The sequence below is a fragment of the Mustela nigripes genome, chromosome 2, assembly GCF_022355385.1.
Source record: "Mustela nigripes isolate SB6536 chromosome 2, MUSNIG.SB6536, whole genome shotgun sequence".
Classification (NCBI taxonomy): domain Eukaryota; kingdom Metazoa; phylum Chordata; class Mammalia; order Carnivora; family Mustelidae; genus Mustela; species Mustela nigripes.
Window position 1 is genome coordinate 146150821 of NC_081558.1, and position 15950 is coordinate 146166770.

Here is a 15950-nt window from a genome sequence, read left to right on the forward strand (position 1 = left end):
CCCCCCGATCTGGAAAGGTAGAGCTCCAGGTGCTGTAAACGTTTATCACTTCTCCCAACTTCCTGTTTCTCTGCTTAACCAACATCTGACTCCAAGAATGGGGCTCGAAAATGATGCATCTTAATTTCACAATTCCCATCCCAAAGTCGGGATTGAAACTCTGTTGCCACCCCAATCTGTGCCTCTCTGACCCCTAAGAATGTTATAAGGCGCCCCTAAGAAATTTACCGAGAATACAATGCTTTTGTGTGTTGGGATCGGAAGGGGGGGAATCTGTAAGGGTACAAGGCAGAGGAGTGAGACAAACTCTTCCGATTTTCCGCGGTGGCAGGGGATGGGAATGGGGAGTGAGGCTGGGTGGGATGAACATCTTAGCCCTTATTTCAAAAGTCTTAGCTGCCCTGAGACGTCAAAGGGCCTGGCATTTGAGAGAAGATCCTGACGATGGCCCGCGACAAGCGGGCCTACCGCCTTCACAGTTAGCTTTGCTCGGTGCCGCGCGCTCAAAAGTTTAACTCTTTTATCAAAGGGGAAATTGAAAACTGACTTCTGCAAATCCCAAGACGGGGTCTCACCAGCAACTTCTGGGGTGGGGAGAGAGGTGGGGGACCAAAAGGAAGGTGGAAAAAAGAGCGGGGAAATCAATTGAAAAAAAAAAATAAAGATACACGCGGGATTAAATAAGCTAAGAAGCTCAGCCCGCGGAATTCTAGATCTGGGTTTTGAAACCAAGAGGGTCCCTCTACCTTTGGCCATCTGGCTGCTTTAAGCTCTGCCCCATGCTGTATGATTTTAGCTGAAAATCTCTTCCGTTGCAGCTTCTCTTTTATTGAATTCATCAAAAGCAAACTTTCCCTGAGTTTTTTTTTTTTTTTTTTTTTTTTTTTTTTTTTTTTTTTAAGACGGCTAAAATAATACGCCGACCACTGTGACATTCTCCAAGCCCAGGCCATTTTTCATAACGCCGCGGATCCGCTTTTGTGCCTCTGAGGCGACTAAACAGATGAATAACGAGCAAAGTCTCCAGAAAGTAAGCTAGCAGCTTTTCTCAGCTCTAAAAAAGTTAACTGAAATGAGAAGTGCATGTAAAAACCCACACCCAAAGATGGGGGCCACACTTTTATTACTCTGAATGACAACGACGTCTTTTTAAAAGCAACTAACTCCCACACCCGCACACGCGCGCCACGCACACACACACACACACACACACACACACACTTGCACGCACACCAGCACACTTGCTCACACAAACTACACAAACTTTAAGCCTTGTGAAGCTGCCCAGGTGGTGTTTTGGAAATTTTGGTAAAGAAAGAATGAAGGAAGAAGTATTTAAGGCAGATTCTAGCTAGCAAGATGTGAGAAGGGTAAAACCCGGTTTTATTTAGTTTTAGACGTTTTTGTTTTGTTTTGTTAGTTTTTTGTTGTTGTCTTTTTTTATTTTTTTAACCGCAACTAGTTTGCAAGTTGTTTACTGGCAAGAGGAAAGAAAAGGCTGCAGCACTAAAGGAAGAATCAAAGTGTTAAAGGACGCTCAAAATGTAGTATTGTGGCAGGTCGGGGTAAGTTACTTTTTTTTTTCTTCCTGTTTTCTCTTTGGTTTGGAAAGCAGTAAAAATGCGCTTGGAGTAGAGTTTTCCTGTAGTTTTTAGGGGAGAGAAAGTAACTCCAGGCTCCCTCCTGGAGTGGCCGCCTCCTGCGACTTTGCTCTGGTTTTGCGAGTGGTTTATAGGGAGGTGCTTTCTTCCCGACCCCTGTCATCACAGTCCCAGGGGCCAGCGAGCCAAGAGTGCTGGGGTTTGGAGAGCCGCGCTCCAGTCACAGAGGCAACAAGTCACCGACTCTAGCCCGGGGCCAGCGCCGCGCCGCTCGGCAGCTGAGCCAGGGGCTCGCCAGTCTCAGGAATGAATATTGCACGTGTAAACTACTTGCATGTGGACGCGCACAGCTGCGACCCTCGGGTTTATCAGGGGAAAAAACTCTTCCCTTAAATGGACGGTTTGGAAAAACTCAGCCATTGGTTCTCGCCAGATGATTATTGATGCAAAGTAAACCCTAGGGTTGGAGCGCGCGCGCGTTTGTTTAACCCTAAAAGTATTCCACTTCCGAGTTGCTCAAGTTGACGTCCACTCGAAATTGTTTGTATTTTTTTCAGGGACTAGGAAAATAACTAGGAATGATTTGTTGGGGATGGTGTAGACATATTAGTGTGAGAAGAATATTTACCCCAGAAAGCAATGTCCTGTGTTCTCTGAGTTGCGGGGAAGTGGCCCCAAAGAAACTCGAAAGGCGGTTCCATGCACGCGCGCACGCATTTCCACAGACATGTGTTAAAAATGCGTAGTTATAGGCACTTTGCTCTCACTAACCCGAGGCTCTGGGACTCGGTTCAGTGGTGTGAATACTGTTGTTAGTCTGCTGTGTATTTCATGGCATGGATATTAGGCGCCCGTGCCGAGTGGTCGTTCATTTAAGCACCAAACAGCGACCTGCAAACGTCTGCCGTGAGCCAGATTTTATTTATTATTAGTTCTCCCCTACTCAGGAATGAGGAATAAACACGTGCTGCGCCAAAGATTGGGCAGAGCGGATCCAGATGTTGGCAAATGCGACTTTTGCCAGTTTTTTCCGAGCGATCCGGGAGAAATGGTCTAGGCAGCCGGAGAGAAATTGACAAGGGAGCTGAGGGTTGGTCGGAGGCGATTTTGTTCCTGAGCAGGCGCGACTCCTCCGCCTGGGTCTGGCGGGGCGAGCATATAAAATGCAACTTTTGCCCCATTGGTTCGCTAGGTGAATTAGCGCATACTGGGACTGAACAGTCCTTGACCTTTGCCTTTATGTTTGCGCAAATGTTTGCCTAAAACACAATCGGCCTTGACAAGGGAGCATGCTACCGTGTGACACTGCCTATTCACCAGATAGATGTTCCCTGCCACACACGACCCAGAGCAGCATTTTAAATAGCTTAGGTATTTGTAGAAACCGTATAAATTAATGTCGGATGATTGCTAGTTGCTAGTTAAATACAAGACAATTTGGATGTAGGATACACATCTCTCTTCAGTCTTTTTTTCTTGTTTCTTTTTTTTCTTTTCTTTTCAGAAAAGTCGATAAGATGACCAGGAAACAAAACTGGTAGTGGAAGGAAGTTTATGTTTAGGGAAGGCAACAGATTCTTCTTTGATAAAATGGGCACAAGAATGTAGTTCCCTCACAAATGACTTTTCCACAAAGATGAGGCGTGAATGAAGCAAGAGAGAGGAACAGTGGGGAAAACTGAGGGACTAATGCTGAGGACAATTAGTAATGGGGAGTTTGGGGAAATGAACCCGAAGATCCTGTAGGATTTATTGTTCCTGGAGGAGCCTGTGAGTCAAGAGGCTCTCAGGACTCTGGGAACCCGGTGGGACTGGGGAAGTTTGACCGATTCCTGAGCTTTATGGTTCTGAATACTTTCCCCAATAAAACTAAATACTTTAGCAGGAGGAGAAAGCATCTTGTAAAAATCTAGAATTGGTTTAAACCTTCTTTTAACCTCCACATTGTAGGTTTGAAATGATTTAGAGACCTAGGCTGCCTTTCCCTGAACTTTGACATAGGAAAAAAAAAAATGAATTTCCTTTGGCTGTGGTTTCTAGCTGGGTTCAGAATTTTCCACATTCCTTTCATTACCAGCAAGATGGCAAAACCTCACCGATTTCGAGGGCTTAATTTCTGGGGGCAGATAGGACTGCAGAGACAAGGAGGACAAATTAAGAAAAACAGGGACACTTGGAGTGTTCTTTTTAGGAAGTGCCATTCCTTTGGGAGAGAGGAGTATTTATTTTCTTCGTTCCAAGAGGATGCAGTTGACCAGGACAGTACCAATCCAAGCCACAACCTGGGGATACAAATTTGAATGTCTGAGAGCCACTGGCTTTTCTCCAAACATTGTCCAGCTTGCTTTCAGTCTTCCTTTAACCATCTGCAGGTGGTGGGTCACCAGTTCTCCCTTGGAAGCCCTTTTTCTTGTTTTCTGGGCAGAATATACCTTCTTTCTGGTGGGATATGAGTCAGAGCAGGGGGAAGTTTGTTAACAAAAAACCCAAACAGAATAAAGCTGCATTCCACATAAAATTTTGGTGATGCACCAAAGTAGCAGAAATGTATAAACAACAACACCAGAATGCAAAAGAGAAAAGATAAATTTAAGAACAAGCACCTTACAGAGAAGTAATATGGAGAGGCTTGCAAGAAGAGTAAATACAAGTGATATAGAAAATAATTAAGGAGACTACCTCTATTTTTAAATAATCCTCCCAAGAATTTCTTAATTAACAGATCAGATTTGTTAGTTTACCTTCATTATTTAACTAATAATGTGTCAGATATGAACCATTTCAAAAACAAGTCTGTAAGTTTGGCAGAAAATGTGAAGGGTAGACTATGTAGTTTGGCTTTGGGTTTAGAAAGACAAGCAACTAGATATGCATAGAAATCATATTTCAGTTCTCAGAGGGTATCTGCTTATTTTCTTAAACTTGTAACCATCTTAACTATTTTTTTAAAAAATTGTTTCATTTTAAGATAAAATGACTCGATTGTCTCTTCTTTGCCTCTTCTCATCCAATCTCTTAGAGAATTTAGGAATTAAAGATATATAGAAATGCACACTTTAGAACTCTATTCTCTGAGATATTCTACAATGACATGGAGGAAACAAGGCAGTAATATGTTTTTAGCCTTTAGCACTATGTTTCTAGTTATCTTGTAGCTGTGCTTGTGGTAGATGAAATTCATTTAAACTTATATGTGAACTGGGACCTAGAATTTATAATGCATGATGATGAATATAAGAAAATTAGGTTCAAGCTAGTTGTAAAAATCAGTTTAGGAACTCAAAAAATTTTACAAATTTGCTTAGTTTGAAATACATATATATTTAATAAAACACATCAAGTTAGAACAAAATCAACATCTTAGATAAAATAGAGTTCACACACACATATATATCCTAGGTATCAAGTATTCAAGTATTTAGTCCACATATTCATTTGGTTATTCAATTATAATGAACCAAATTGAAGATGAGAGATGATCAGTTCAATTAATTTATGATAGACATCTAGAAATTGTGCATATTTCTGGCCAGCAGATATACCATTAAATATTTATATTGTGAAATCTGTAGGTGGTTTTATCTAGCAGTGCTCAAGAGGACATATAGTAATTAATCGGTACAAATAAAAACATAGCATAAATCCCCAAACTATTCTTATACAAACGAGTATCACAACTTTAATGGAGAAGAAAGGAGGGATTTTCTTTTATTGTTTTTGGAAATAATTAAGCTTTTACAGTAATGTTATTTCTTTTAAAGCAAAAAAATTAATAGTAATAAAGGTATAAAAATCTGCTTATATCTATATTCAAAAAATTAAAATAGCTGATTCATTCTTATGAGTTGAATATGGGAGGAAAATCTCTGCTGAAAATCATTTGCATATGAAATTAACATTCATTAAAGTAAAATGATTGCATTACCAGACACTGAAACTGTAAACTCTTTTAGATGGCTCTGTAGTATATGTTAACATTTACCTTAATAATTTTCTTTCTGGCTTGATTATGAAATGTCATCTGCCAGGATGTGTGAAACTTTGTATTTCACTATGCATTGAAATTAAGGTAAAGAAATAAATTTAGGTTTCAGGTGCTGAAGACCCCAGAACTTCCTCCTATTCTATCTCCTTGAAGCTAATACTCTCCCCATAATTTATGTAGACACAGCTTATATTGTTTTAAAAATTCCTCAGCAATTACTTGCTATTAAATTCCACTCTACTCTGCACATGAAAACTTAGAGATGGCTTGGAGGTATGTGAATTTAACTATTATCAAACCTGATAATGAACAAACCAAATTTGTTCATGTGAACAGCCAGGCCTTGCTAAAATTGAAGTTCAGAGACTAGACATTCCCTAGTTGGTCACAGGTCTAGACTTTCTTGGTACAGAGAAAGAAAGACTCTTTCTTACCCCCATTTTTATTCACAATCTCTGATTAAATAAATTGTGCTCTGATTTCCAATGCCTATTGCAACCAAAATGCAGTTATTACCTATTCTTACCAAAGACAATGGGGATTCTTGGGAATACTGACTAAAACTTGGGTTTCAGATGGCATTTGGAAGGGAGATTTAAGACCTGTTCCTATGGACCATGGACCATCATGGAAAAATCCCCGGTTTTTAGAAAGGGCTCCATCCTCTTTTTTGTAAAGGTTGTGAATTCAGAATTATAGGAGGAGTGAGCAGTGAAGGCATTAGAGGGGGAGTGCAGGGTCCAGGAAAGTGCCCACACCTGAGAGGCGTGGAAACCACATTCTCACCTGACAGATCCCGCAGTCTCTTAGTTTGATAACAGGGCGTAGCCAAGTGCCAGTGTTAATCAGTCACTTGCAGAAGCCGATCCCCACAGGGAGCACCAGCATGGCAGGTACTCAGAGCGTTTGGAGGGATGAGGTCTCACTCTCTGATTTATTTGAAAGCAGGCTGATGAGGGAGCAAGGGACCAGGGATCAAGTTTTCCTGGCTCCTGATTCTGTCCTGCATGCTTAGCTAATCACTATTCATTTGTACTCCCTGTCTTTCCATAGCAGCTTGGAGCAGGGTGCACCTTACCCACTCCCCCTCCCCATTCACCTACTCCCACCTCCCCTTACACCTTACACCCTGACACTCTTTCTTACTCCTTCAGCCCTTCACGGACCCCCTCACTCCTTTACAGTCCTTCCTATTCCCACCCCCCCCCCACCTCCACTCACGCACTATACCACAAGCCCCTCAGCTCTCCTCAACCCTCCTTACTTCTCTCACTCCTCCCGGACCCCTTACCACCTCATACCTCTTCAGCCCATAACCCTTTGTGTCTTGTGCATGCTCTCACAGTCCTCTGCTATTGATGCCTCTCCCCCATCCTTTCACAGGGGTCGCTCTCCTATCTTCACACCTCCTCATTTTCCACACTCTGCACATGCCCCTAGCATCCCCCCCACTTCTTACACCCACCATATTCACATCTCCCACACTTCTCACACATACCCCACACTCACACTTGTACTCTCACTCGTGCACAGAAGACACCCCCTCAGACTGCCTTTTGTCCAGTGGCGTTTGAGTTCCTCCCTGTTTAGCTTTTTCTTCACCTTTGACCCCTCTTTCCTCCACTGCTTCCTTCTATACCTCAGGGTCAGCATCTCCCTGTTCCCCATTCTGGACTTCTCTCGGAGAAGTCCATTCACCTTTTCTACCCTTGAAGTCTCAGCCACCTGGGGCTGGGAACTGGTGAGGTTGCTCCCCAGTGCCCTGGGCTGGACCAGCAGCAGATCAGGGCCAGAACCTCTGATTTGACTTCTCTGCTCTCAGTTCTCATCTTCAGACAGCTTATTCTTGACTCTTTAGTTGCCTCTAGACTTCAGGAACACAAACTCATACGTATAAAATTTCCATCAGCAGCGTGGGTGGTAGGGTTTTTTAAAGTGGTGTTTTTCAACTTGATAAGCTTCTGAATTACCCAGAGTCTGTTAATAAAACAAAACAAAACAACCATGGATTGCTGGGCCTACCCCCAGAGTGTCTGATTTAGTAGATTTGAGGTAGGACCTGAACATTGCATTTCTAACAAGTTTCTGGGTGATAATGAAGCTGCTGTTCTGGGATCATATTTTGAGGAAACTTAAATGGGATCTCAGCAGTATGAAATGATTTTATGATATACGGCAGAGGAAGGTCCAAAGAACATAGAAGTTCAAGAGCAGAATGACGCTGGCTAGATGGGAATGGTGCCCTAAAAATTTCTCAAGCCAGAAGACACCGTGGAAGTATGGATTTACTCTGATGAATAATTAGTTTATCAGAAAATGACCAAATTGGGCTGCCTGGGTGGCTCAGTGGGTTAAGCCTCTGCCTTTGGCTCAGGTCATGATCTCAGGGTCCTGGGATCAAGCCCCACATCACATGGGGCTCTCTTCTCAGCAGGGAGCCTGTTTCACCCTCTCTCTCTCTGCCTGCCTCTCTGCCTACTTGTGATCTCAGTCTGTCAAATAAATAAATAAAATCTTAAAAAAATAATAAGAAGAAAATGAGCAAATCATCTTCGTGGTTAGGATTTCTTTCATGAGAGGAAGGAGGAAAAATAAGAGGTTGTGTCTAGCACATATCTTTTTCGAAGCCCTCATTAACCATTTTCACTGAAGCTGATGGTGGTTAGAATTGGGAGTAATTAAGTCCTGGGTTACTGAAAGTGCTGCTTTCTCTAGGTAAGGTTTATTGTTTATGAATCTTTGTGTGTGTGTGTTTTAGAGAGTTTGCTGACTACCTGTGTGGTTATACTTCCTTTTAAATGAACAAGAGGTTCAGGCCCTATGGAAACACCTTTTCTACCTGGGTAGTGGTTACCATGGTTACTTCCTTTTCCCCTCTCCATTTGCTTGTGAAGAAGCCTCACAGACTTCTCCCTTCAGTCCTTCTTGAAGGCCGGAAACTGGTCTAGAAACTTTTAACCAGTTCATGCTCTATCTTTTCAATTGCCTAGGACATTTTTTTAAAATTTAATTGAAACTGCAAAGATATGTGCATAAAGGAGGAAAAACAGAAAAAAAATGTAATCCTTCAAATTCAACTTGTGTGTGTCTATGTGATATGCTTAACAGTTAGAGAACACATCCCATAAGCAGTCATCATGCTCAACTGTTTATTTCATATTTGAGTTTACTTGACAATATAAAATCCCAAGTCCTGGTCATTTGGGCCAAGGATGTCTATACATTTGTCTCTCAGCTGATTTTTGCCAACAGTATTCATTCTCATTTTCTCAAGGTTTAATGACCAAGGCAGAAATTTCTAGTCTGCTTTTGAAGAGTTGGACCTAGGGATTAGAGTTTTGAGATCTTAGCCAGAGTATGTACAATACTTTCATGTTTACAGATTCTTAGCGACAGTTTAACACCCAAAATTTCCCCTCCTCTTGCCTCACATTATGAACAATTATCCTGTTCTAATATATGTTAGAAAAAACACAATTGCATTAGCAGATTTCTCTGATTACCTTGCTATTAAAAATGAGAATTAAGTTAAAAAGCTGAAATTTTGTTAATTCATAGCTTTTTTCCAAGTTTAAAAAAATTTAATTTTGTCAAATATCCATTTGCTAGTACGTATTCTGGGTTTTTCCTAGCCAAAAACATTACAGACATTGCTAAAAAGTTTCAAGAGATCATCAGCATACTAGCTCCTTGAGACATCACACTACCCAGACAATCCAGTTGTCAGATTTTAAACGTTTTGAGTTGGTCTTGTTTTCCTTTCTTCTACTTCATGATCTCTGTATATTATTTTTTTTTTCAAATTGGAGATTTTATCCAATTTTATTTCAAATTTGAGCTTTAAAAAATTTATTTATTTATTTGACAGAGAGAGACACAGTGAGAGAGGGAACACAAGCAGGATGAGTGGAAGAGGGAAAGGCAGGCTTCCTGCTGAGCGGGCAGCCCAATGTGGGGCTCGATCCCAGGACCCTGGGATCATGACCAGAGCAGAAGGCAGATGCTTAAGGACTGAGCCACCTAGGGGGTCCCTCAAATTTGAATTTTTTAATATGGAAAAGCCAGAGGTTGCCAAAGGAATTGTATACTTAATGTTGAATCTAAAGCTGAGTTAATTTTTGAAATATAAAAAATCAATTTATTAACTTGAAATTGAGATGAATATAATGCAAATCTATTTGTGTTTTCTGCTATCAAAAGAGAAAATTCAATGGGAGAAAATCAATCTATAAACCTGTTGTTTGCTTATTAGACCTGAGGTAATATTGCAACTATACTTAAGTTGAGGGTGATGAATATATTATCTAAAGAAATGCTATAAATAGCTTAGGTTGATGATCTTACAATGATCTTGGTTTCTTGAAAATGGTCCATATATATTTTGGTTCCGAGATGGTCTTCCCAGAAATTATTGACTCATAACCATAATGACTCATAACCAAATGACTCATAACCATAACGAAGATATGATGTTACGCCCATTTGGGGGAGGGCCCTGAATTTAGTGTCTATTTACAGATAGTTTGGCACTTCCCCCAACCATCTAATCATCCTTTATGGCAAAATATGGCTCTTGGTTATTTATTTGTTATTGAGGCATAATTGACATATATTAGTTTTAGGTGTACAACACAATTTGATATTTGTATACTCTGTGAGATGATCACTGCAAGAAGTCCAGTTGCCACCTGTCACCATACAAAGTTACACATTTTTTTTTTTCTTGGAATGAGAACTTCTATGATTTACTCTCTTAGCAAATCACAAATATGCAATACAATACCGTTGTTTCTTGCATGGGCTCACCGCTCTTTCCTGTTGGGTAAACCCCCTCTCCTGCCCCCTAGTGGAGGGTTTGGCAGTGCACCAGCCTCGGGGACAACCAGTAATTATTTATTGATCACCTGCTGTGTGCCAAGCACTGTGGAGGAAGCCGAAGCGTGTCCAGATTTGGGCAGAGTCCAATGCTACACAGGGGCTTTGTAAGATGATTTAAGATTGAACAGATATTGTAGCTTCAAGTCGTTGTGGCTCCTTACCTGAGGGCCTCTTCAGAACCCTGATCTCACTCTTGTTGCCCTTGAAACGTGACTGGAGGTGTCTTTGACCGCCAGAAGCGCCTACAGCCAATTTTGGACAGAGAAGCTGGCTACTCCCTGGCAGGCCTGGATTTGCGTTCTCTTGTATAGAGCTGTCCGGTTTGACCTGTAGTTACAACCAATCCTGGATCAGCATTGTCAGACGTAGGTTCCACCACACTCTGTTTGAAGAGTCCCATTTTGTGCAGTGGCAGCCACAACAAAACCCAACTTTCCTCTGTGACTTTGTTCTTTTGATTTTTAATAGATCAAAGACCTGGAGGGAGGAAGGAAAAGCTGGGGGTGGGGGATGGGGGGGGGGGAAGAAAGGGGGTAGAGATTGTTGTCGTGTCAAGATACAGCGCCCATTTGAGGCCACTAGCCCCATTAGAAGGAAAAAGTGCACGGAAAAGGGCGAGAAACCTGCACTTGGCGCGGCATTGTTTGGGGGATTCGAGCTGCGGCCGCCCCTGCCTCCGCCATACAGTACAGTCTCCATGGCAACGCAACCTGCTGCTGCCACCGCCAAAGTTGAAGACGCTTGAAAGGGCTTGAAGAGATCAGAATCACATCCCTATTTCGGTTCCGAGAGAACAACAGGGAGAAAATGAAGCAGAGAAAGAAAGGAGGAAGAAAGGGAGAAGAGGAGGAGGAGGGCCGGTGAGGGGGAGGGAGAGGGGAGGGAACCGGAAAGAGAGGGAGGGAGACAGACAGAAAGAGAGAGAGAGAACGAGAATATGAATGAATATGAATGAATGAGAGAGGGAGGGAAAGAGAAGAGAGAATTTAGGGGGAGGGAGGGAGGGGGGGAGGGGGAAGGCGGGGAGAAACCCCACCCCAGGCCCATGAATGCTGGCATTGTCCCTTCTTTTCTGAATCTGATTTACCATATCATAACCCCCAGGAAGAAGAAAACATCAATATCCCGAAGGAATGGAGATGTTTCTATGGAAAACCTAGGAATTTTAGTCCATAACAGATCTGGTGTAAAAAAAATCAAAGAGATCAAAGGCAGAGCTCCCTGGAGTATAGATGCGTCTCTGAATTAAAGATGGACGATGCTGACTACAAAGTACTTTTTCTTCTTTATTCAGTCCTCTGTTTCCATTTCAAGGGAGGCGCTGGCTTCGTCATATCTGCACCAGAACATCATTTTGAACAATGTTATGAAGGGAAATAAAAAGAGGAGTGGGAGCACTAGGCACTCGGCTTCCTCTGCCCCAGCCAGGTTTCCAACTATCTTCTCTAGCAAGTCTTAGTGCAGGTGTCAGCCCGGCCCTCCTCATAGAAGAAGCTCCTGGAAAAACCCACCCCCACCCTCGATCCTACAAGGGCACTAGGAAAAATGAGATCTGCTGAAATCAGGGGAAGGAAGTGCTGTTAGGCTGGCTCAACAAATAAGCTCAGGACATTATCAAAGGAAAAGTGTGGCAGTTTTGGGATGGGGAGGAGACGGCAGGATTTCTAGGCCTAGATGTGGACGAGGGTGGGGTATAGGGCACCCTGGATTGGCAGGGTATAGGGCACCCTGTGGGCAGTCCCAACAGCTGTCTTAGTGGATGTGGGCTTCTGGCAGCTTTTCCAAGAGAGTGGCCCCCAAAGAGGAAGACAATGCAGGGGAGACCCAGTTAAAGTGAGGCATCTCCTTTACAGCTGCACCTCAATTTGCACATGTAAGAAACAAATTCTAATTCTTTTTTAGATAAATCTAGCGAGAAAGACTAGCTGACTTCCACTTTTCTTTTTAAGGCAAACTGAGAAGTCAGGGATCGTGATTTCTGTGTGTATTAGTAGAAGATCATGGAAAGGAATAGACCAGTAGCAGTCCTAGGTGAATGTCTTCTTTACCTGCACAAAGAGAATGCCCTGCCCCGGCATGCAATGTGTTGTGTGTGTCTGTGTTGGTGGTGTAAGCAGGCTTTGGGAAGGTCTGTTACCATCTGTGGAGTGGCTCATGGCCTGCTGTCTGGCTTCTTCTGGACATTGAGGCTGGAAAATTAAAGCAGTAAATTTTTAAAAGCCGGAGACTCTCTGCTTCCTCCGGAAAGAAGCCATGATAATCAGTCAGGCAGTCTGGACGTGTGAGGGGAGCCAACCCTCCAGAGGCCTCAGCCCTTTGCCCCACAAGTCTCCCGTTCAATTTCTCCAAAGCCAACGACAGCATATGAATATTACAGAAGTCAATTAAGTTGTTTGCAAACACATGAGGGCCATTGCGGACTACGGAGGGGTGAAAGCAAGTTCTCAGGATGGGATCAGCATCTGTACTGGCCTCCAGCGGACCTGGGGTCAGGCCCGACACTAAGTAAACAGTGCCTCAGTTGAGGGTCTCCTTTGTGGCAGCTGCAGCTGTCCAGCTGCCCATTGTCTAACCAGGACTGGAGACTCCATTGCTGCCCCTGCGCCAACTCTGTGCACAAACACAGGCCAGGGCAGGCTGCCCATATTCCCCCCACCCTTACGATGGCCCTGCCTGCCCCATCTGGGCCCCAGGCCACCAGGCTTTCTTTTCTCTCTCCCCTCCAGAGCCTGGCATCTCCAGGCAATTTTACTCTTTGAGTAACAGCGCAGGTGTAAAAAAGTCCAGGATGGGGGGGGGGGGGGGGGGGAAGAATAGGGATGGGAAAAGAACACAATCACAGAGTGAAAGAATGGGGGGCTGGAACTCATGAGAGGTTGGAAATCACAATAAAACTGAAAGCAAGAATGATCTCATTAAAGAGGAATTCTCAGTTTATCCACAGTTATCTGTCTTGGAGAAGTTAGCATGTCCGAGATAAAGGACTGGGAACAGGGGACAGGGCAGTAAAATTTCCTGAGCTGGTGGGTGTGTTGTGGGGCGGGGTGGGGGCGGCGTGGTCTTAGGTATTGATGGGTCACTCAGGGGCCCTGACAGAAAAGCCTCAATCTTTCAACCGCCTGGGTTGTTCCTTGTGGAATGAGTTTCTCCTAAGGATGAAACTCTATAAATTGCAAGACCCTCCCCTCTCCCAGGGCACCTGCCCCACTCCACTCTGACAAGGGTGGGGATTGCACTGGAAGCACTAGGGGAATGTAATAGGCATGATGGGTCCCTGAGTTTTAGACTGGTTTTTGTTGGACTCGGACTCTCTGAGAATACCCTAGGACTTCAACCTGTTCCGCAAGGTAGGAGCTCACTGGGGTGAAATGACTTTTCCCTAGTGAAGCGTGGAGCTGCCCGAGATATAGAGGCTAAGGGGAAATTTGCAAAGCAGGTAGGACATGAAGGATTAATGGGAATGACTCCTGAGATGAGGCCTCTTACTGCTTCCAGACCCATCTCCACCCAAACAAACTCTTCAGGCTTTGTGGCTCCTACTTCAGAGGAATTTGTGGGACACATTTCCCTGAATTATGGCCCGAGGAGCCAAGCCCAAGGCTTGTCCAGGTGCATCAGGTCTACCTTGCAGGCCTTCACTGATTCCAAAGTCAACAAAGTGGTTCAGCTCCTCAGAGATCCAAGCTTGAGTAGCCTCAAAGCAGAGCGGTGCCAAGTTCAGAGCTGTGGCTAATGGCACTTGTCAAATAGATTGCTTCCCAGTTCTGAGAGAGAGAGAGAGAGAGAAAAAAAAATTAGTTGGTTGCTCTTGGCACTAATTCCCTCATTATCCTCATTCTGTATTAGAGGAAAAAAAGTCTTAAATTCCATTTGATTGACAACTGTCTGCCAGACTGGAGAATTAGACCCTTTATCCAATTTAGGTGGTTTGTCTCTTATTCTCTTATTTCTTGAAATCCTGAATTTAGAAAGTTGGAGGTAAAAATCACACCAAAATTTTAAAATGCAATCAGGATGTTGCTGCTGAAAAAAATCCTAGGGCCTGGCTGAATAAAAAGCCTTTTGACTCAGACTAAAGGGTTTCAAGATCTGAGGTTTCTGCCATCTCTCCACTGATGGTCAGGAAGTTGGATTGTTTTTAATTTTCTTAAATGACCGAGAGAATAGCTGATGGTTAATTAAATTAGGGCCGAAGTCCTGAATAGCAGAAGCTACTAAATCCGTGGCTTACAAATGTAAGAGAAATCCTTGAGGTCCTATCTCATCTAAACTTAATTGTCAAAATTTAATTAACACGAAGAATGGATGAGTTTTAAGCGTTCTGACATAGGTTCTGCTTGTGTGTGTTATTTGCACACAAGTGGGGACTTCAAACCAAGTCCCAGTTTCTAGGAAGTCTGTTTCCCGGTTTTCCTAAGCACCCAAACTGTAGGAATTAAAAGGAAACTTTTGAATGAAGGCAGGAGCTTCTGGTTCTGGCCAGCTGGGAAGGGGATGTGGTAACTGAGGTTTTTCTTGTTAGCCCAGATTGCCCCGGGCAGATTACACGGGACTACTAGCCTCCTAATACACCCACGAGTGTTCGAAGCTCTTTTAACAGCTGTTTTTCTAGAACATTCATCCGCAAGTTGCAGGGGCTTGTTTTTGTTTTGTTTTTGTTCGGTAAGGCATTTGCCGAGGACAAATCCGATGGCAAATCGTTCCTCAGGCAGTTGTCCAAACGCCTCAAATAGCTGGCGCTCGGGGGCGCGCGTGGCAGAAGAGCCTGGAAGCCGAGCCAGGCGACTCACAGCCTCAACTTTGAAACGCTGCGCTTTTCCTCTGGGTTGGACGAGAGCCTGCCCTGCTCGTGGGGCTCCCCTATCAGTAGGAGAGCATGTGGGAAAATATTGGGTAACTTTGCCACATCCCCAACAAATAAACAGGGTAATTAAAATGACGCAGATGCTGGCGTTGGATTTCTCGGTTTCTATGATCATTAAAGGCAGCGACTTAAAAAAAAAACTTAATTAAGACTAATGACGGAGCTTTTCTTCTCGTGAATAGACGGCGGGTTAAACCAATTAGACACATTCATCAAATTCTTTCCACGAAGTTTTTATAGACATTTATGTTATGTTCTCAGTACAGCGCAGAATGTCGCATCGCCCCGCGCCAGGGCAGATGGGGGCGGCGCCCGGAGCCGGGCGGAGGAAAAGCGCTCCACTCGTCGCGCCGCGGAAGGCTGATTGCTCTGAGACCTGTGGGTTCACTCGTGGCTTTTTCTAGCGCGGCACCAGTCCCCTTCCCACCTAACTTCTTTTTGAAAAAGTTGCTCAAAATTAACGAATTTTCCGTTAAGTCCCTCCCAGTGATCAAGACTTCTGGGTGTGGGCGTGTTTCGCAAAATAGAGCTCGTCCCGGCGTAGAATAGCGCCTAAAAAAGACCAGCATTAAGAACCCTAAGAATGGAAACCGAATTATAGAAAAAATACTAGTGCTCCTTT

The 15950-nt window shown here is 43.6% G+C and overlaps 1 long non-coding RNA gene across 1 annotated transcript in view; it reads left to right on the top strand.

The window, feature by feature from the left end:
• The first annotated feature begins 957 nt into the window (after positions 1 to 957).
• LOC132010158 (uncharacterized) overlaps positions 958 to 15950 on the top strand; it is a 339866-nt gene continuing 324873 nt past the window's right edge. The window contains exon 1 of the long non-coding RNA XR_009402183.1: positions 958 to 1565. This is a non-coding gene — a long non-coding RNA (uncharacterized LOC132010158). The remainder of the gene's footprint in view (positions 1566 to 15950) is intronic.